Raw genomic sequence first — 22,638 nt, 5'->3', positions numbered from 1 at the left:
AGTGGCGACATCCGGAGTTTACTCGAAACGACATCATTTAGTACATTTTTACAGCCTAAACAGTCACTATGCTATGTTTACACGGAGGCACACTCCGCGTTCACGCAAGTCTCTACAGAAGCCGCGCCGGACAAGATGAACGAGACTCGCGATAGATACACACCGGTATTTACATCCTGCTGTGAGTGTCAAAGTTTCAAATCACTAGTGCAGCAGATCCCTCATGTGTTTGTGTGTCGCTCGGTCACTCAAAGCAGGAAGTAAATACCAGTGTGTATCTATCGTGAGTCTCGTTCATCTTGTCCGGTGCGGCTTCTGTAGTGCAATCGGCTGCGAGGGAGACTAAAAATGTACTAAATGATGTCGTTTAGTACATTTTTATGGACCTTTTCCCCTGGGTCGCCACTTATGCTCGTTATATGGATTACTCCTGCCGGAGGGAAGCACCACGGGTCTCCAGCTGCACTTTGAGGAATAAGAAACTACACCGGACTTCTCATTAGCATGTGGGTGAGTCGATAATGACTGAATTTTGTTTTAGAGTGAACTATTCCTTTAAAAGATCTAATAGTGTGGTGAAATGCAGGCTTGTATTGAAAGAACAATTTACTTCACTTTTCAGTTGAAATCACTGTTGTTATTACAAATCTTACAGTACAATGCATTTAATGAAAGATACCTACCACCCAGTATAACAGAAAATGGGCTTGCCCAGTCAATTCCTGGCTTTTTGTAGAAAGTTATAATCTCCCTTTCACGATCTTCCTCAGTAGATCTAAGCATGATGTATGAACAAGAAATATGTCTCACTTCTCACAACAGTCGATGTGGCCTTCGATCTCAGAGAAGCTGAATATCTCTGCACAGTAGACACATTCCACCATTGGTCCAGTTGTCTGAGAAGTGAGGGTCACACTGGGAGGATTCTAGCATAAACGAGACAAAATAATAACATAAATATGCATCGAGCTATCAAACATTTTTACAATAGAGCTTGGTGGATTTGTTCAGACACACTTCCGTTGTGGGGGTTTCTGACTGGGAATTTCCTTGCCAGTACTCTATCATACTCTAAAGAATCAAATACTACATCGTAAACAAATTATTACCTCCAGGTCATTATCTTTTTGGAGTGGCCTTAAGTAAATCACAGCTGCCCCCACTCCAAGTTCTTTGTCGACAGGAGCGCTGGAGTATATCCATCCTGTGAACAGGGAATGATGTCCAAGACCTTGGACCTTGTAGAACCACGGCTACGCAAGAGTTGAAACCCACCACAGTGCTTTAGCTGTGGAAAGTTCAACTGTAGGTGATCGGAAAACTCAGTTGCACTACAGTATCTATCTGAGGGGAAAAACAAAACAGTATTATAACCAATTTGGGGGTAAATTTGAAATATTTACATGGACAATAGCTCTACTTAGCAAACAAGGCATTTATTAAGGATGTGGATCAGCTTTTGGAACACTGCTGGGACTGACTTCAGAGGTGCTTAATTACCTCACTTACAAAATACATGTACCTGTTTGACTGAGTGAATAAGATGTGCTAATCTAATAAAAAGAAATGTATTAACACATTAATTTATTATTAACACACAATGATTTTTTAACACATGTTGAGATTACAATCTCAAAAACATGTACAATCTTATTGAAAACACTGTACACCCCCAGATGAACTGAGTGGCAAAACATGCTGCAACATGAATGAGTATTACAGGGGAAGCTGCTCGCAGACATTTCCACACAGTGGGTCTCATTCATGACGCATTAGTAAATTTGTGTGTAGATTTGCACACAAAGGCTTATGCTACTAAAAGCCTACTCTGGATTCATGAATGACGCGGGAATCTCGGCAATCAGTAATTAGCATAAATCGCCGTCCATGATTAGCCATATAAGAAGAGGAGGTCGGTGCATCCTGTCCACCTGATACCTGCGATCATGACTCGCACGAGGAAGAGGGAGAGAGAGGGAAAGGGAGAGATCGGGGATCGAAGTCATTTTGGATGAAATGGTAATCAGAAAAATATTTGGTCCTCTGTTAATAGTGGTGTGTGGGACAGGTACATTTAGGCCTGGAAGGAGGAAACAAATGTCATGAATAAAGTGTCCTCGGAAGTAAAGTGAAAATAGTTTGACAAGGAAAAAAAAAGTAAACAAAAAAAATAAACACAACAAACTCCAACAGCAACAGGAGGAGGAGGCTCTTCACAGTCTCATGTCTCTGCTGCAGAGGAGCACATCACTACATCAACACTTGAAGTTATAAAGGCAGATTATATTCTTACTGATAAAGCAGTTGCTCGTAGTATGTATAACAATTGTAATTTCCAACAGGGACAAGCAACATTTATGTGTATTTCAAAATTTACACAAGCGCTACACACAGTCAGGAGCAGGTGTAGATTTTGTGAGTAGCTACTTGAAGAACTGAGCTACTTAGATGTTGATGAATGCAGAATCCACGTAAATTTCGGTCTTCTCACAGTTTACACACAAATTCGTGCTGCTCACGTTTCATGATTGAGACCCAGTGGGTGTAACCCCTGTGACTCCTCCATGCTGTGAAGTCATATGCATACCCCCTATACAGGATGATATTAGCTTGCTATTGGCATTGCTGCCTGGCGCACCTTCTTTGGTGCCCTCAATTAGCTAGCTGACCAATCTTTGACATTTTAAATAGCACAACTGACATATACAATACATACTGCAAACCTACTTGGGAATGTGATTTTCCTTTCTCCTAATCCTGCCCTTTCAAGTGCTCTTTTCATGGATGGACTTGGGACGTCACAGTCCTTTCTTTTAGCCAAACAGAAGAAAAGGTGTGTGTGTGTGTGGCAGGGGCGATTCTAGGGTCGGAGCTTTAGGGGTGCTGAGCACCCAATGAGCCCCACTGCCACCACCCACCCTTTTTTCACACAAAAACAAAAAGCATGTCTATTGAATAACTTTATCATTTTAACATTGGTTCAACGAACTCCAAATCCAGATTTTTTTTTCTTTTTTTGGAGACCTTTCCAGAACACCAGCTTTATTGTGACAGTTCACACAGACAGCCCCCTGTAACAAACACAAAACCTTCTTCACTCAGCTGGTTTTCCTGACTGTTAACTCCATGTGCCTCCTCTTGTATCAACAGTCATTAGATTAGATTAGATTAGATTAGATTCAACTTTATTGTCATTAAACAAAGTAACAGGAACTTGGACAACAAAATGCAAGTCATCTTCTGTAAAATATTTACGAATGGCCATCTCTAACCTACTTGGTAGGTTGGGAAAAAAAGAAGGTAAAACCAAAAAGTCCCAAAAATCCAGATTATTTACCCAGGTCTGGAAAATACTTAGAAAGTAAAGATATAAAAAAAGAAAGAGAGGGAAATCTTTGAAAGTACTTCCACATAATCCCCATTTGGCTCTTCCATCGATGCAGGTAATACACTCTACTTTGGGAGAGGAAGGGTAGGGTGTCCCAAACTTCAAGACGAGTAAGGGAAGTGCTGTTTAGCCCTTAAAATCCCCACTTAATTTGAAGGGCCGTGCGATGCACACTTCAAATTGAGGGGAAGACTGACATTACTCATGATCGCAACTCACAACTGTTTCCATCATGTTTTGTTGCATAAACATTGTATATTCATGACATTTAATCAAATTTCACCGTTTCCATGAGGAATTTTAAAATCGATATCATGATGCGAATAAAAATGTGTGGGTTTTATTATTGTTTTGATTCCCAGCTCCTGCGCGGCCAATCTATGCAAGAGAACAGCAGGAATAGTTTACTATACTTTTCCTACAAGCCCCACATTCAAATAACCTGCCCATCATATCAAAATATAAAAATAATTAAAACTATTATTATTATTACAACAACAACAACAACAGCTGATGACACTGCGTGATAATGTTTTTGTTTTTGATGGGCATACCTGAAAATAATCGAACAGGAGAAGAAGGCGGCGAGGGCGTCTCCTGTTTCCCGTGTTTCTTCTCCGTTGATTTGTAAGACGAAGGTAAATGAAAACAGCCAAAGAAATTGGCAACACCACTACTGGAGCCGGCATTTTCGAATGAGCACTTGAAGGCTACGTCGACGATACGCGTGACGTATTTGAAGACATCTGTTATGCTAATTTGCATGAAGTGGTGTCCCAATTCGAAGGTGACATTCCCTACCCTTAAGGGAGGAGAATTGGGATTGGGCCTTAATCTATGTTGCCGCACTTTGAGGGTGGCAAACCTGTCAATGACCATTTCGTGTTAAATTTTTTCAAGCAACTCCTTCTCAATAGACATCACAGCTAGGTGCTGGAGTCTGCTTTGGCCTGTGGTCCTCCTGAGCCATGTATGGAGCCGACGCAAGGCACGAAAAGACCGCTCACATGTACAGCTGCTAACTGGTATTGTCAAAGCAACCTGCATAACAACTTTCAGTGAAGGGAACATTTCAGAATCTAGGAGTTTGTACACTGCTAGCATGTCCTGAACTGTACCAGCCTCACTCTTGCGCTTCAGAGAGTTTTTTGCAACCATCACTTCCTCTGACTTAAGTTCAATATGGTAATGCGGAGCCAGTGCTGTCAGATGAGGCTCAGACAAGAAGTGGTCTGAGGTTGGACTGCATGCTTGAATTCAATTGAGCACCTCCTCATTCACACCAGAAAAACGCCTCTCAAGTTCACAGATCATTCGGTCCAGACAAGGAAACAAAGATTCCTCTTGAGATCTTCAGACTCTGAAGAGCCACACATTTCACTGCCTGGCCTACAAGTTGACTCAACAACATATTCATCCATTCTCTTTGTCTTCCACCTCTGTCCTGAGGATGATTCTAAGACTGCTATCTGGTTTGCCTCACACATAGCTTTTGTTCTGGAGTACAGATATGCAGCAGTGGTATCAATGCGTTTCTGCTTCATGGTGTCAGTCACTGCATTGTTGTATGTCACTGCTTGGGCAATGTCAATGGTCTCCTTCTGTAGGTATCTGTGTAAACCTGCTGTTACAGACAGGAGAGTGTGGAAAACCATCAGCAAATACACTGAGGAGAATTTACTGAGTTTTGCCCTCAATCCAACTGCTGTAGGTGTCTTGATTGTGGAGAGGCACTCAATGATAGCAGGGAAAATATCAATCACTGCAGGAACTGAATGAAGCTGGCATGCCCAGCGTGTAGTTGACAACTGCACAAGTTCTCTTGGCTGCAACCCTAACTTCTTTTGAGTGTCTACAATCTTATGGTGGTTTACAAGGGAGACACTAAAGAAAGAATGGAGACTTTTCAGCATGTTGAAGAACTCTTTGGCTTCAGAGACAGCTTTGCATGTGTGGCATAAAACAAGATTTAACTCATGTGCATAGCAATGCACATAAATTGCCTCAGGGTGCTTTTTTTTTTTAATGGGCTTGTACACCCCCAACATCCCCACTCATGACAGCTGCCCCATCAAAGGTCTGTGCCACACATTTCAACTGATCACTTCCCTTCTTTACCAACTGATTTTCAATTGCAGCTGTTATCGAAGTAGCATCAAACTGTGACAATCTGTAAGGGCTAGGAACCTTTCTTTGATGGCACCCTCAACGGACACATACCGAACACAGAGTGCCAACTGTTCTGTCTTTCCATCCCTGGCCTCATCAGCCATAATGGCATATTTGCTCCCTTTATCTCACTGATGATATTTTCTGTTAGTTCTTGTGAACAGCACTCTATCATCTCATTTTGGCTATCAGATGAGAGGTACGTGGTGTTTGAAGGGGCTGTGTATCTCTGCAAGAAGGGATCAAATTTGGTCAAAAGTGACATGCACTCTAGGAAATTGCCTTTGTTGTGACTCTAATCTGTTTCATCATGACCTCTGAATGCTATGCCTTGCTTCCCCAAGAAGCAGGTTACTGCCATAATATGCTCTAGGTACTCCCTTCTTTCACTAATTTCAGTGGCATTTGCTGCCTCTATCTGCTCTACAACATTCCCTTTTGACAGGCTTGCTTTGTAGCTGTTCCAACAAACCACACTGTCCTTATGTGACTGTGTTGTTTCATGGTTTTGAAACTTGCTAAGTGCCTTTTTCCAGTTATTAACTCCATCATTAACAAGTGCATCCTGACATTTTTGCCAAATACCCTACAAGGAAAGCAGAAAGCAGCATTTTGTCTAGCTGAGTATTCCAGCCACCTGAAACTTTTGAACCACTGTTCTTGAAAGGCTCTTTTTTGTGTGCCAAACTGAGTATGAGGGTACTGAGACAGCTTTAACTGTTTAGGACCAGTGTCCTTATCCCCTAAGTCCGAACAGCTCTCTTCTGTCCCTGCTGCTTTGGCTTGGTGGTCTCTATGTTGCACTCCCTCTGTCTCTTCATTTCTTTCACTAGTCGATTCCCTCTAATCCCTTATGGACTCTCCCTGTCCGCCTCCTCCTCCTTTAATATGAAAAAATGTGGTGTAAAATAATGTGTTACAAAAAGTAAATTTAATATAGGCTACTTAATGCCAATAACTTAGTATAGGAGTATTAGTAGTTACTGTTTTGCTTGCCACTATTCGCTATATGTCAATTTATTGTTGTTGTTTTCTCACCTGGTTCTTCCAGCATGCTCTCCCTTTCTCCTTCTCCTTCTCCATCTCCATGTTTCTCTCTTTCCCTTGGCACTGACAATCATACACAAATATACTGTAGGCAGGAGAGTTGAGGTCAGTTTGTCATGTCACAAAAATGTTATGGAGACCATTTACAGATTCTAAGGATATGATCAAAAGGAACACAGAGGCGTGTCATTTTAAATATCTTTATTATTATTATTATTATTATTATTATTATTATTATTATTTAAAAAAACAAGACAGAGGCTGTTATGGACTGTCCCTAGTCTCTCACCTGCTGAATCTGTCTTTTTTCTTTTAAAGAACTGTCGTATGTCCATTGGTCACTGGCAGGCCACACACACACAGGCCACACACACACACACAAACACACAGAGAGAGAGAGAGAGAGTAACGCTAGGAGTTATCTTTCACACATCTCATACCTGTGTTATAAATAGCCTATATATATAGACCTGCTGTGTGTGTGTGTGTGTGTGTGTATGTGTGTGCATGTAGTATATACTACTACTCCTGCATGAATGTGATGTGATTATTATTGTTGCAAAGCATGGTTCAGGTTAAATCCTCTGTAAAACATGAATGAATACACACTTAAAACTGCTGGGTTGAAAATAACCCAATTTGGGTTATTTGGGTAAAAAAACACTGGTCCAAAGTTGGACCTGGCCAGCGTTGGGTTGTTCTAGACCAGCAGGGTTGGGAAATGGGCTTGACCCAGCATGTTGGGTTGAGACTGTATACCCAAAAATGGGTTAAAAATGACTCTGTTGTCAGGTTAATGTTATCCAATAAATGGGCTAAAATGGAACCATGTTGTTGGGTTATATTAACTAATAAATGGGCTAAAACACAGCCATGCTGTTGGGTTAATGTTACCAAAGAAGTGGGTTAAAATCAAAATGTTGGTTTGAGAGCAAAATTAGCATTAATTAATGAACATTAGCCTTAGTATTATAACAAAAAAAAATTTTTTAAACATGAAATTATGAAATTATTCAACAAAACAAGTACATAACGTCGATAATTTTATCGGGACATTTCAAGTTCACAATAAAACAGTGGAATACATTTTTAACATTGCTGCATCATAAACATAATGCAAAGTCCATCGATTTAAGTGCTAAACATACATACAATAACCTAAATATTAAAAAAGAAAAGGAAAAAAACAACAAAGTTCATAGGTTTTTGCCCCCTTCACACGTTCAGTCCACATATTTTGGGAAATTACATCAGTAAAAACTAGAACAATCAAACAGTCAGTTAAAACTGGAATAAATGTAAACATCAGTTTTTGGTACATGAACTTAAAGTGAAACTCTCGCCAAAAAGCAACCGAGGCTTTATTTATGATTGGGTATGAGTCAAACCTTCACGTACAAGCACACTCATGACCAAAGAGGCACTTTTAAGATTTACCGTAGTTTCGTTTTGGGGCAAGCTCATTTTGAACGGGAGTACATAGGGCATACCACGACGGCATCAAAATGTCTATTTTTAGACCACTAAGAAGGCTCCACACATCATGAAACTTTACTGGTAGCATCACCAGGGTCTCTACTCATGACACGAGCAGTAAGAACATTGTTTGTGTACACAAAGTGTGTGAAAAAGACGGTTTTGAACTACTTACGCTTAGCTACTGGGACTCCGGCGCGCCGCCGCCATTCCAGGCAAAAAGTGTCGATCTCCGAGTGCGGCCATCATGGCAACAACATGGACGTCAGTGGACGTCAGTGTTGCTTTTGACTAACGACAGAACAACGAATTATCCGCGAATTCATCTGGAAATAAGCCCGAGGAGCGTCCCACCGTTACTCTCCGTCATGATGGCCGCACTCGGAGATCGACACTTTTTGCCTGGAATGGCGGCGGCGCGCCGGAGTCCCAGTAGCTAAGCGTAAGTAGTTCAAAACCGTCTTTTTCACACACTTTGTGTACACAAACAATGTTCTTACTGCTCGTGTCATGAGTAGAGACCCTGGTGATGCTACCAGTAAAGTTTCATGATGTGTGGAGCCTTCTTAGTGGTCTAAAAATAGACATTTTGATGCCGTCGTGGTATGCCCTATGTACTCCCGTTCAAAATGAGCTTGCCCCAAAACGAAACTACGGTAAATCTTAAAAGTGCCTCTTTGGTCATGAGTGTGCTTGTACGTGAAGGTTTGACTCATACCCAATCATAAATAAAGCCTCGGTTGCTTTTTGGCGAGAGTTTCACTTTAACGGGGTGAAGCTGATGAGAGCTCAACTTGCAGCTTCACTAGCTGGGGTGTTGGATGACTCCATCGCAGCAAGTTGAGACCTGATCAACTTCACGGCATTGGATTCATGACCTGGGATCTCAAAGATGCATGCCTGAATAAACTCCCAAACCTGGGCACACAGTTTTGGGTAGTTGACATCCAAAACAGAAAATGCTTTAAAGCACCCATCCTGTTGGGTGCGGTGGATGGTAATTTTTTTTACCAACTTTTTCTAAGAATGTTACATTTAAAATTTCAGTAGATTGTAATTTGATATAAATTACTATTAAATGATGAAACAACAAAATACTCTTCCAAACATTCTTTTATTGGTCATGAAATGTAATTTAACTGCCATTACACAAAACAGTGTAAAACAGTATTTTAGAAATATTAAGATAATAAAGACCAATATTACATCAAAACAGTTTACTTTAACTTGAATCTTAAGCAGAATTCACAGAGACTTAGTGGCCACTCACCAGAAACCATTTTGATAGATAGGGGGCAGTCCAATAGGGCAACACTCTGAGATCTGGGACAGTGGCTAAAACTGCAAAACTAAGACTAAAACAAACAGTGTATCATGAAAACTTTAACTAGAATCTCAGAAACTTGCTAAGCTGAATTTATGGAGGCTTGAATGGAGCAGTCCCTCACTTAAAAACACCAGAACCCTATCATTCTAGCATTGCATTCAGTTGTGCTCTCATGAGCTTCACAACATTTGAAATATCTCCTGGCATTTCGAAAACAACTGACTGAATTAATTCCCAAACCTGAGTGCATGCTTTTGGGTAGACAAGATCAAACACAAAGTATGCCTTGAAGCATACGTCAACAGCTCCAAGAAGTGATGGCTGCTCCAAAGCGGTCCCATTTATGATCATAAAAGCTTGAGAACACTCACGCTCCTCCCCCAGCATCAGAAAATTTGGAGAATCTGTAGGTGCCCTTGAAAGGTACACCACCATGTTAGTTCCAGGCTGAGAAAAAAACACAAAACAAAATTGATACATGTTATTACAAGAGGCTAGGTTTAAATATATTTTCAGCAGATGAACTGTAGGACTGAGGGGTTCCGTAGCTTTGTTCCACTGTCTGCCTGTCTCAATCCACCTCTGTCAATAAAGATTTCCTTTCTTCTAGAAAAAAAGTAAGCAAATATAAAGAGGACCTTCTTATAACGGAAACTGAAAAAAAGCATGGTATACCACATTTTCTCAAGCAAAAGACAGTATTATATTAAGAAAAAGTATTGACAATGCACTGGGGGCCAGCTGGTCATAATGTACACTTCACTCACTTTAATCTCACAAACTTAACAATATTATTGAGTCTCAGTTAATGTGGATCAGTGTGTTTCAGTGTCCTCAAAGTGCATTTTGTATAAGAGCCATAATATGGCTGTTGGAAAATCTGAAATACCATATGTACTGGACTGAGTCCTGTAGATGCAGGCGTCGGGAACAGCCTGACGTTCCGAAACCCCTCCATCCCGACACACCCCACTCCGACACACTGCTGTTCCGAATCCGACGAAAATTCTGTATGGTTGCACCAAGGATTTGTGAACCATTCCACCCCTACCCTTAACTCACCGGCTGGACATCAATGAAGGTTGTTCGACTCTCCAAGCTGCTGGGCCGGAACACTCTCCTCCCAACTTTGTACGGTGCAGCTGGGAGCAGGACGGCGAGCAGCAGCAAAGCAATATCCCCTTCTTTGTCTGTTAAATTAAAATATCATTAAAATGTTACATACAACATTTAAATCATTATTTCATGCAAGTTTGATTTTGAATATTTATTCACTGGATCCATGGGGGTCCATTCAAACTATATCAGATGACAAAATAGGTGTTAGAATGCTACAGATGGCAAAAAGATGATTATGAAGGTGTAAATGCTCTGCCCTATGGAAAGTTAGGATGAATGGACAAAATATATGGCCATATGTTAATAACTCTGCCAATGACAAAATCAATAAATTAAAAAATCTGATTAGCTGCCATCTGTAAATCTAGATTGGTGTCAGCAGGCTTCTCCTTCTTAGCTATGCGAATAATGTTCTGTGAGAACACAGGATTCCAGTTTTCAGTCAATTTGTCAGAAGCCTCTGGATGTAAGATGGAGAAATCTTGAGAAATCTACACACAGGAGAAAACATAGACAGATGTTAAATAAACTATCATCGATTGTTTACCCTCAGGTGGCTGAAAAATTGTCTAACATCCTTGCCTGTAGACTTTTTACACTTGAAGCACACATAACCCATTATGTTGAGACCTGTGACTCAAGGCGTACCTCCAGCAACTTTTTTAAGTTATGCTGAAACTTATGTCGTGGCCCAACAAGGGGGATGAGGGAGGCCAAGCTGTTTTCCAGCAGAATGAAGGACTCTGTCTATCTTTTGAGCTGCAAGACACAACATGACATACACTGAAATGTGTAGAAATTTAGCCATACTACTTTCAGAATCTGTAATACTTTGATACTGAACAAAAGACTCCTGAATAGTAAGAAAAAAGCAATCAAAATATTACTTAAATAAGAAGCAGAGAAAGAATATAAACGCTGGGAACGCCTCGGGATCCCCCGGGAATGGCTGGATGAAGTGGCTGGGGAGAGGGAAGTCTGGGCTTCCCTGCTTAGGCTGCTGCCCCCGCGACCCAACCCCAGATAAGCAGTAGAAGATGGATGGATGGCATTAGTTCATTCAGTCAATAACAAGTCATTAATTGATTTGTGGTGAACATTATTACATACCTTCAAAAGTTGGGATCAACTCGGCCAGGTTCCACTCGTGAAGCTTTTCCTGGACAAACTCATCCATCTTTCAAAAATGACAACAAATATTATTAGTGCCACATATAAATAAGCATATGTAAAACACCAAGCTCTATGTACACAGTAAACATACCAACGTTACTTACGTTAAACAGTCAAGCAATACAACTCAAAATAGCAAACGCAAGATTTTTCAACCTTGTACTCCCAGACGAGTGCTAAATACGGCACTCACCCTACTTCGTTTGAAACTCACTCCTCTCGTTTTACCGTCGACAGGCTACCAGTCTCACACACACACACACACACACAGATACACACCACCTAAATACAGCAACGTATACTTTAAAAAGTGACAGAAAACAATTATGTTGATACATCAGGTGAAAATAACTGGGACGGCCTTCCATTCCGAAACACCTCCATTGCGAGACCCCTCCATTCCGAAACACCCCCACTCCGAAACACCGCTGTTCCGAATCCAACTTTCAAGTTCCAATTACTTCCCGTTAGGGTTAGGGGTTCCCCAACAGCCTTTTTGGGAATAGCGGGGTCTTTAGAAAAAATGGGAAACCACGCCATTACAAAGAATGGAGTCTATTTTCGGAACAGCGGGGTTTCGGAAAGGCGGGGTGTAACCAAAATAACTAGCTAGCGAGCATGTTAGCAAGTGTAGTGGTGTGATGTTGTTGCGCCATATTATGAACAAGGCAGTGAGGCGCAGACTTTTATTTTGAAGGCCAATGTTTTTGCTGTCATGGTTTTTCATTATTCCATGAAGTAGTGTTAATATGTCATGAAATTGTGCAATTGTAAATGTTATAATAATGTTGTGAGTTTATAGGTCAAGGAAAAGGTCGTAGATTAATAGCGGAAGTAAAGTTTGTATTTTATTTTGTAAATCTGTACTTACCGCGCTACGTAGTGTTTTACTTCCTCTTTGATCGGTGACTTTTTCCCGAAAAGGTACGCAGTTCTGTTGTGCTCCGTGTTTTCGTAGTTTTTGGTTGTAAAAGTGAAGCTAAGTTAGATAAAAAGTCTTGCAAAGCTGGTGTAGTTATGATGTTAAGTTGTAGAACTGTTGTGTTAGTTCTTTTCATGCATAAACTTGTTAACTAGTGGAGAAGTCGTCGTCTGTGTGTGTTGCAGGGCTGCTAAAGTAGCATGTCATGCTAGAGTGTGTTGTTGAGATTTGGTGTATCAGGAGATATGTAGTGACTTTTCTCATGGTGTTACAGAGCACAGAGAGCATGTATGAGAAACCCTGTGGACATCTGTGAATGTTTCTTCTCCATAATGCAGGTATGTGAGTTTATGCATGTTAATATTATTTTTATTTATTTTTGATTGAAACTTTTTGTTGACTAAATGTGCACTGCATTTATGTTTGTTTATGCTATGATGTATAACTCTCTTTGATCGGTGACTTTTTCCCGAAAAGAGCACAGAGAGCATGTATGAGAAACCCTGTGGACATCTGTGAATGTTTCTTCTCCATAATGCAGATGCAAAAAGCGTATCCTGGAATAAAGTATGCTGAGACCGTTCAGGAGTGTGTCTTTGTCCATCACAATAACACAACGCAGAATTAGACCCACTACAAACTGGTGCCGTGACCCGTCGACTGGTCAGCTGGAGCTGACCACCTTGGTTGCTGCAGTACGAGAGACCAGGATCCAGTGACTCATCGATTGACGAGCGGGAACCGTCCAGCACAGTTGCTGTAGTGCTGATCACTAAATCGGTGTCCTGGTATCGTCGGCTGGCTGGTAAGAGTGGGACACTTCTTTATGCTAACTCCTCGACCGGTGGACAGGAGATATCTTTTGGCCGTGGCAGTACTACAGAGTTCTCATCCTGGTTCCAGCTGGTTCAAGAGACTTTATTCTTCGCAGTGAGTTGAAGAGAGTGACTATTCGCTCAGCGTGCATTGAAGACATATGGGTGCTCATACAGGAGAGTTTCTCTAGGACAACTTTTTTTATTTTTCTGACCTGTACTGTTATTTTCACTGTGTTTTTGGGGGTACGGTGATAATATGGAGACGTTTAAGATACACGGAGTGGGGGCTGCTAGTGATACAACTTTGAGTGCGGGAAGGGGTAGGGGTGTTCTGATGTATACTCCCCTGTCAAAGTCTACACCTAGCAGTCAGTCTGTGTTGCAACCAGGTCGTTTTGCGGTGGGGGGAGACAGAGATGTGGGGTTAGGAGATGATGTGGTCAGGCCCCTACCATTCACTCCAGGAATATCACCTGTACGTCCCTCTCCCCAGAACGTGATCGATTCTGGCATCGGATCACCTTCCAACCAGCTTGCTGATTTGGTGAGGTCGATTGGAGCTGAAATTGGAGAATCTATCAAGGCTAGTTTACAGCAAAAGGGGTCTCCTCACCAAACACCTTCTGTCAGCTCTGACCGACCTCAGCATGTCTCTCATTTTGATCAGTGTGCCACCACCGTCATTGACGCTTCAAAGTTGAACTTAGTACTGCGTTCTGAAGTCAATGTTCCACCTTATTTTAGAGGGGATGGCTCTGATAAGTACTCTATCTCTGAGTGGGAGGAGTTAATGCGGAGTTACTCCCTAAAACAGGGTTACAGTGGGATTGAATACATTGAAGAGGTCATGAACAGACTTTTGGGCAAGGCTAGGGATGTCACCAAGGTATGGTTGCGCAGCAATCCTAATGTCACAGATGTCAATGTTGTCTATAGTGTACTTAGGCGCCATTTTGGTGACGTTGTACACTCCGACCTACCTTTGGCTGACTTTTACGCAGTACAACCTTTAACTGGGGAAAGCACCTTGGATTACTGGATTAGGCTCAATAAAGCAGCTGAAATGACAGAACAGTGCCTAGTCAGTAAAGGTGAGCCTGCTACGGATTTGAGTCGTCATGCAGTCATCATGTTTGTTCGCAACTGCCCTGATAAGGAGCTTGCTCTGATCTTTAAAACAAAGCCACCACGCGATTGGTCCGCACAGGAAGTTCAGGAACACATTGATAACCAGAGAAATGTGCAGGTGTTTTGTGGGAGCCAAATATCAGTGCAGAAAGAGATGGCAGTCAGGCATTGTCAGGAGGGGATAGACAGTGATACTCAGGTGGGTCAGTCCTCCACATCTAGTTTTAAGGTCACACCAGACAACCTTTCCTCTAGTGATGAAAAGTGTACAGTAGACAGAGTGCTGAGTTTGTTGGAGAAGACATTGTCTAGTACTGCTCAACTGACACGCAGTCTACCTCAGAGCAAAGTACGTCAGAACATTCGAGACTGTAAAGTCTGTGGCAGTTCAGACCACAGCACCTCTGCTCACTGTAGGATGTACAAACTGTGTTTCAGATGTTACTCACCAGGCCATATTGGAGCTAACTGTAGTCAGTCAGCTTCTACTCAGTCTCCGGACCAGTCTCGGGTCCCTCACACCCCGGGAAACTAAGTAGCTCCTCTTTGGCGGAGGGCAATGTGGAGCTAATTGGTTTTCCCTCCTGTGAAGATGATATTCAGTCTGTGTTTTCTGCTGCTTGTGAATCAGCTCCGCCGGACAAAACAGTGATTTTTCAGAATACAGTGAGAACAGGTAAAAGTGACAGTTTGTTTTTCACTACTGTACTAGCGGGGGACAAAGTCGACATTAATGGGATGCTGGATAGTGGGTCCATGGCCACATCTCTGCGCGCAGACCTGGTACCTCAGTTGAGGGAGGCGGGAGTTGTGAATGGCGATTTAGTATCTCCTACAGACATTATTCTCATTGGGTGTGGTGGGAAACAGACAAAGCCAGTGGGAATTTGTGAAATGAAACTGAAACTGTTTGACTCTGACTATCTTGTCCCGGTTTTGATCGTAGACGGACAAGTAGATGAGCTGGTCGTGGGCACTAACCTGCTCAAACCAATCATCAAGAGGTTCAAGCTTAACGAGGCCTATTGGCGTGTTTTAGGCAGACCTGATTCATCGCAGCGGCAAGAGGCTACTGGATTCATTCGTTTTTTAGCCAATTTGGAAAGATGGAGGGGGGAGGAGATTCCGGACAAAGTGGGGACAGTTAGGCTAAGGAAAGCAGTAACACTGGAGCCGATGAGTGAACATGTTGTGTGGGGCCGTCTTCCTCCAGGGACTGAACTTTCGGTTGGTAGTACTGTAGTTGTGGAGCCAAGCTCATCACGTTGCATGCCCCGAAACATACTAGTCGGCAGGGTAGCGACACCTTTGTGGGGTGATGGGTGGGTTCCTGTAAAAATAATCAACCCAACTGATTCCAAAATCACATTGCGAAGAAATGCGAAAGTGGCTGATGTCTTCCCGTGCATTGCGTTGGAGGATTTTGAGGAGGGCACCGAGCGGGCAGTTCATCAAATGGGGGGGAAGGTAATCAGTGGCAGTAGTCATGGCAGTTTGACAGCACAGAGCTCTGTAAGGCACAGTGGGGTGAGTGGGAGCCCTAAGCTCACGGATTTGGGTCTTCAGGAGTTGCCGGTGGAGGATTGCGAGGTTTCTCCAGTCTGGAAAGAGAAATTGACAGATTTGATTGTGAAGTACGAAAGCGTGTTTTCCAGACACAGTTTGGATTGTGGGGAGGCTACTGGTTTTTGTCATCGTATTCGGCTGGCCGATGACCGCCCTTTTCGATTACCTTACCGCAGGCTCTCACCAGTTCACTACCAGAGGTTGAGAGAGACACTAGACGAGATGGAGGAGCAGGACATAATCAGGAAGTCTACTAGTGAGTATGCTTCACCTCTGGTTTTGTGCTGGAAGAAAAACGGTGACCTTAGACTGTGCACAGATTTTCGCTGGCTGAATGCCCGAACGGTCAAAGACGCACATCCTCTGCCTCATCAGGCAGACGTTCTGGCGGCGATGGGAGGCAACGCCTTTTTCAGTACGCTGGATTTGACGTCGGGTTATTATAACGTGCCTCTCCACGAAGACGACAAGAAATACACGGCGTTTTCATCACCATTGGGGCTACATGAGTACAATCGCATGCCCCAGGGTCTTTGCAATAGCCCAGCGACTTTTATGAGGATGATGCTGACGATTTTTGGTGATCAGAACTTTCTGTCTCTGCTTTGTTATCTTGACGATGTGTTGGTTTTTGGCAGAACAGAAAATGAAAGCTTAGAGCGGCTAGAATTAGTTTTCCAGCGTTTGAAAGAACATAATCTGAAGCTCTCGCCAGCTAAGTGCAAGCTTTTGCGAAGATCTGTCAAGTTTTTGGGGCATGTGGTTTCTCAGGAGGGGATAGCCACTGATCCTGACAAGGTACAAGCGATAGTGAGGTTGAGTGAGGCAGATATCATGGAGAGTGATGGGGTCACACCCTCAGCTGACAAGATTCGTTCGTTCCTCGGCATGGTAGTGTATTACCAACATTTCATTGAAAACTGTTCTGTGATCGCTAAGCCACTCTTCCAACTTACCTCAGGGCACAAACAGCCACGTGGCGCTCGTGGTAAAAAGCGGCTGAAAGTTGTACGCAGACTCGCTCCTATTGACTGGACCACAGAGTGTAGACAAGCTTTTCAGGCGTTGAAGCAGGCTCTTGTTGACCAAGTTTTGCTAGCCCATCCTGATTTTGCTAAACCATTCATTCTGTCTGTTGATGCGTCCACCAGTGGATTAGGGGCCGTACTTTCACAGGTTCAGGATGGCCATGATATCGCTCGGCCTGTTGCGTTCGCCAGTAAGTCACTGAACCATGCTCAGTCTAAGTACCCAGCTCATAGACTTGAGTTCTTTGCTATGAAGTGGGCCATTCATGACAAGTTTAGTCACTGGCTGCAGGGGCAGAAATTTACTGTGTGGACGGATAATAATCCTCTCAAATACATTTTGACTAAACCAAGACTGGATGCATGTGAGCATAGGTGGGTGTCTAAGCTGGCCCCGTTCGATTTCGACATTCAGTACATTCCCGGACCCAAGAACATTGTGGCTGACGCTCTGAGTAGAGAACCTTTTGTGAGAGGTACGGTAATGCACCGGTTGACGAGAACTCCCTATCATGTGTTGCTGGAGGAGGCAAGTGGCGTTTCTTTGCCTTATGTACAGGACATGTTTCGTCTCTCCTGTGAGCAGCCAGAGGTGGGGAGGCAGACTCCGCCTATCTCAAGTCCCTCTGAAGCCGGTGGGGGTGGGATTTGTAGTGGCGGTAAAATATCGAGGGAGGAAGTGTCTGCTGTGTTAGATGTGCATCGTCACTGGGAGGATGGTGGTTCAGTAAGAGCAGTCAGTCATGTTCAGCAGTTGCAGCAGGTGGCATCGATGGGTCAGAGACCGCTGCCTGTTTTCACTCACGAGGAACTGCATAATATGCAATCTCAGGACCCTGTTTTGAGTAGAGTGCGTTTTTTTGTAGATAGAGGCCACCGGCCATCTCGCAGGGAGAGAGTTCATGAATCTGGGGAGACTAACAGAACACTGAAGCAGTGGGGAAAGCTCATAATCCGGCTGGGTGTTCTTTATCGCGTTTCCAAACATCCTGTGAGCAAAAAGAACATTTTCCAGTATGTTGTTCCACGTGCTTTGAGGAGTCAAGTGCTTAAGGGTGTGCATGATGAGGCTGGCCACCAGGGGCAGCAACGCACTTTATGGCTCGCCAGGCAACGTTTCTACTGGGATACAATGTCCAATGATGTCAAGTTGTATGTCACTCAGTGTAAGAGGTGTGTGTTGAGCAAGGCTCCAGAACCAGAAGCCAGAGCTCCACTCGTGTCCATCGTCACTACTGCACCACTGGAGTTAGTATGTGTTGATTTCTGGTCAGCAGAGGATGGTAACAACAAGTCAGTTGATGTTTTAGTAGTTACTGATCATTTCACCAGGCTAGCCTGTGCCTATCCCTGCTCAAACCAGACTGCTAAGACAGTTGCTCGTGTGCTGTGGAATAACTTCTTTTCTGTTTATGGATTTCCTGCGCGTCTTCATTCAGATCAAGGAGCTAATTTTGAGAGTGCACTAATAGCCGAGCTTCTACAGTTGGCAGGTGTTGCAAAGTCCCACACTACACCATACCACCCTATGGGTAATGGGCAGGCTGAGCGTTTTAACCGCACTTTGGGCTCCATGATCAGAGCTTTACCACCGCGTTCAAAAGCAAAATGGCCCCAGATGTTGAACACACTGACTTTTACATATAACTGCACCGTTCATGAAACCACAGGGTTCCCACCTTTTTTTCTGATGTTTGGCCGCACTCCTCGATTGCCTGTCGATGTGATGTTCGAGAGTGTTCTGTTGGATGGAGAGACTGTTGATGTTGACAAGTATGTTCAGTCTTTGGGGAAAGATCTAAGGGAGGCTGCAACACTTGCTCAGACACGTATTAGCAAACAACAAGCCAAGCAAGCCGACGTTTATAACAGAAAGATGAAAGGCTTTTCTGTAGAGGAGGGTGACAGGGTCCTTTTGGCAAACAAAGGGGAAAGGGGGAAGAAGAAATTGGCGGATCGATGGGAGAGTGCAGTGTATGTGGTTGTAAGTAAGAACAACGAGCTTCACACATATAGCATTCAGCATCCTGTTACAGGTCGGATTAGGACAGTCCACAGGAACCTGATCATGCCTGTTAATTTTCTGCCGTTGCCTTCATGGGGGGAGTCTGACCAGGAAGCGGATTTTAGTAGTGACCTGAGTCAAGATACTGTAGACACGTTGGATCAGATGGAGCAGAGTGATACTCGGACTGCGCGCTGGGTATCTGACCTCTCTGAGTCTAGAGGTGAGGACGAAACCGATCAACCTGTTTTTTTGGAAAGGTCTGGTGTTCGCAGAGACTTAGAGGAGGGACCGCAGGTTGATGTAGAGAATGTCAGCAGATTTTCTTCATGTGGAACAGAGGTTGAGAAAAGTGCTGAGCCACAAGCTCATGTGGACATAGAGTCGGTTGAACCGAGCTCTGGCAGTTGTCAGCTGTCTGATCAGTCTGTTGACACCCACAGTGTTGGGTCTGCTATTAGTGACTCTATACACTTAGACAGGATTTCATGCGGGGACTCGGTAGCGGGAAGTCAGTCACAGGCCATGGCCACTGACCAGAGGGGGGTGGTCGTGGGTCTCTCAAGGGGGAGAATTAGCACCAGGCTAGGTAGGTTGGTTAGGCCGGTGAATAGGCTTATTCAGACTATGACCACACAAAGGATTAAGATGGTTACTTAAAGCGTAGCTTCTATCTGGAGGTAGCTATATAGTTTTGTATGGTATATATGTATTTTGTGTGGCGCTGTGCAGGACAATTTTTTGATGTGCCACAGTTGTTTTTTTGTGTTGGGTGTACTTTATTGGTACTATATGTTCCATAGCCCTGAAATGTGTATATGGCATATTTTCCTGGGGTTAAACGTGTGATTGATCACCTCACGTTTGCTTTAATCCTTAGTTGGATAGTTTTTCATAACTGGTTGGGCTGGTTTATGTTTTGTAGTAAGGGAACTATATAGTTGCACCTGTAGACACCATATATGAAGTTTCATTTGTTTTGTTGTGCCATCCGCTTCGTCAATGTGAGTCGTGTTCATTATATGGCGCAAAACAGTGGGGGTGAATGTAGTGGTGTGATGTTGTTGCGCCATATTATGAACAAGGCAGTGAGGCGCAGACTTTTATTTTGAAGGCCAATGTTTTTGCTGTCATGGTTTTTCATTATTCCATGAAGTAGTGTTAATATGTCATGAAATTGTGCAATTGTAAATGTTATAATAATGTTGTGAGTTTATAGGTCAAGGAAAAGGTCGTAGATTAATAGCGGAAGTAAAGTTTGTATTTTATTTTGTAAATCTGTACTTACCGCGCTACGTAGTGTTTTACTTCCTCTTTGATCGGTGACTTTTTCCCGAAAAGGTACGCAGTTCTGTTGTGCTCCGTGTTTTCGTAGTTTTTGGTTGTAAAAGTGAAGCTAAGTTAGATAAAAAGTCTTGCAAAGCTGGTGTAGTTATGATGTTAAGTTGTAGAACTGTTGTGTTAGTTCTTTTCATGCATAAACTTGTTAACTAGTGGAGAAGTCGTCGTCTGTGTGTGTTGCAGGGCTGCTAAAGTAGCATGTCATGCTAGAGTGTGTTGTTGAGATTTGGTGTATCAGGAGATATGTAGTGACTTTTCTCATGGTGTTACAGAGCACAGAGAGCATGTATGAGAAACCCTGTGGACATCTGTGAATGTTTCTTCTCCATAATGCAGGTATGTGAGTTTATGCATGTTAATATTATTTTTATTTATTTTTGATTGAAACTTTTTGTTGACTAAATGTGCACTGCATTTATGTTTGTTTATGCTATGATGTATAACTCTCTTTGATCGGTGACTTTTTCCCGAAAAGAGCACAGAGAGCATGTATGAGAAACCCTGTGGACATCTGTGAATGTTTCTTCTCCATAATGCAGATGCAAAAAGCGTATCCTGGAATAAAGTATGCTGAGACCGTTCAGGAGTGTGTCTTTGTCCATCACAATAACACAACGCAGAATTAGACCCACTACACAAGCAAGCAACATGGAAAAAAACGCCTTGAGTCGGCAAGTGAGGTGAAGTGAGCTAATACTATGGTTTGCAAGTAATAACTACGACACAACTATTTGGCTACCACATTAAGCTTTCAAATACAGATGTTGTAGCCTAATACCTTAAGTTTTTCTTACCATTTTCTACTTTCCTCATGCACTTGTCTGAAGCTGGAGAAGGAGTTGCTGTGTCCAATAAAAAAAACATTTAACTTTCTTTTATTGTCTAGTTTGATAGTCAGACACAACTGAAAAATAACAGATATAAATCTAGGAATAAATAACAATTCATTTAAAAAGCCACAGTGAGTGTTTTCACACATACTGGTGGTATACAGTGATATGTCGTTTCGTTTTTCAGCTCGTACACACGTTTGTTTTCACTCTGGTCTAAACACTGCACCACTGGCAGGGCTTCATGTTTCCATGACGGCTGACCAGAAAAGACGCGCGAGACGTCATGTTTACATGACTCCTGATTGTTAAAATGAGTCTTAAAGTAACAATAAACTTTAACAACAGAGACACACGTACGCACTACACAGGTACGCAGTTTATTTGTCGCGCTGCTGTTTTTGTTTAATAAACGGACCGCTCCAGTTCGACTGTAGCCACGCTAATGGCGCTAACGGAGCTAACCGGTAAACGGTGCCTGGACTCCAGTACTTACCACAGATATGGTATCGGAATCACAACAACTCTAGGTAAAAGGAAAGAAGTGTGAGACACAGCTTTGGAGCAACTCACTTAGTTGATTCACAACACAGATTCTCACTCTGCGTGTGTGTCGCGCTGGACGACAGACGGGCTGCGGAGCTGTGCAGGTGCAGGTACAGAGGAGAACTATTGGGTAAGAAGAGGATGATACCATTTGCTAAGCGGGGTGTTTTCATTTTCGTCCTTATACATCTTACACCACAAACTATGGAGTATGTTTTGGACATTATTTAACCTTGCCAAAGACGAGCAAAAATTTTAGAATAACAACATTTCTTACACCAAGTTTTAGGGGCTAGCCTCGCCGATGGTATGTGGTCTTTTTCAATTTTTTGGTTTTGATGGCTGGTGGGGTTGACCTCTGTGGTACACCTCGTGCAGGGTAAGGACTGAACAGCCTCAAAACCTCAGCTGGAAGAAATGTGAAAAAAAGTATAAGAGAAATTGAATTCAATTGAACTTTATTTTGAATATGTTAAAAGAAATAGAATGGAAAAATAAAATAAAAATAACGATATAGTTATACAAAAACATACAAACATAAATGGTGTGATAAGCATACAACCCAACAATTCCTTGGATCATTGGATATTTTTTGCTTAACAATTAAATTAATGCACAACAGCAAGATAGAATAATGAAATTTAAATTAAGGTATTCCCATTACATTGATGATGGGATCAAGATCATGCTGAATTAATAGTTGTGTAAATGTATCTATGAAAAGTATACAAGGTCTTAGGGGGAGGAATTGGTCC

At 42.7% G+C, this 22,638-nt stretch overlaps 1 long non-coding RNA gene across 1 annotated transcript; it reads left to right on the top strand.

Moving 5' to 3' along the window:
- Positions 1 to 12,344: 12,344 nt before the first annotated feature.
- LOC311252872 lies at positions 12,345 to 21,088 on the top strand. The gene is made up of 2 exons (XR_014621593.1): positions 12,345 to 13,426; positions 20,780 to 21,088. It is a non-coding gene; the product is annotated as an uncharacterized lncRNA (long non-coding RNA).
- Positions 21,089 to 22,638: the final 1,550 nt, after the last annotated feature.

Source organism: Pagrus pagrus (assembly GCF_965226575.1).
Source record: "Pagrus pagrus genome assembly, chromosome: 23".
Lineage (NCBI taxonomy): Eukaryota > Metazoa > Chordata > Actinopteri > Spariformes > Sparidae > Pagrus > Pagrus pagrus.
This window is presented reverse-complemented; position numbering and strand designations above follow the sequence as displayed.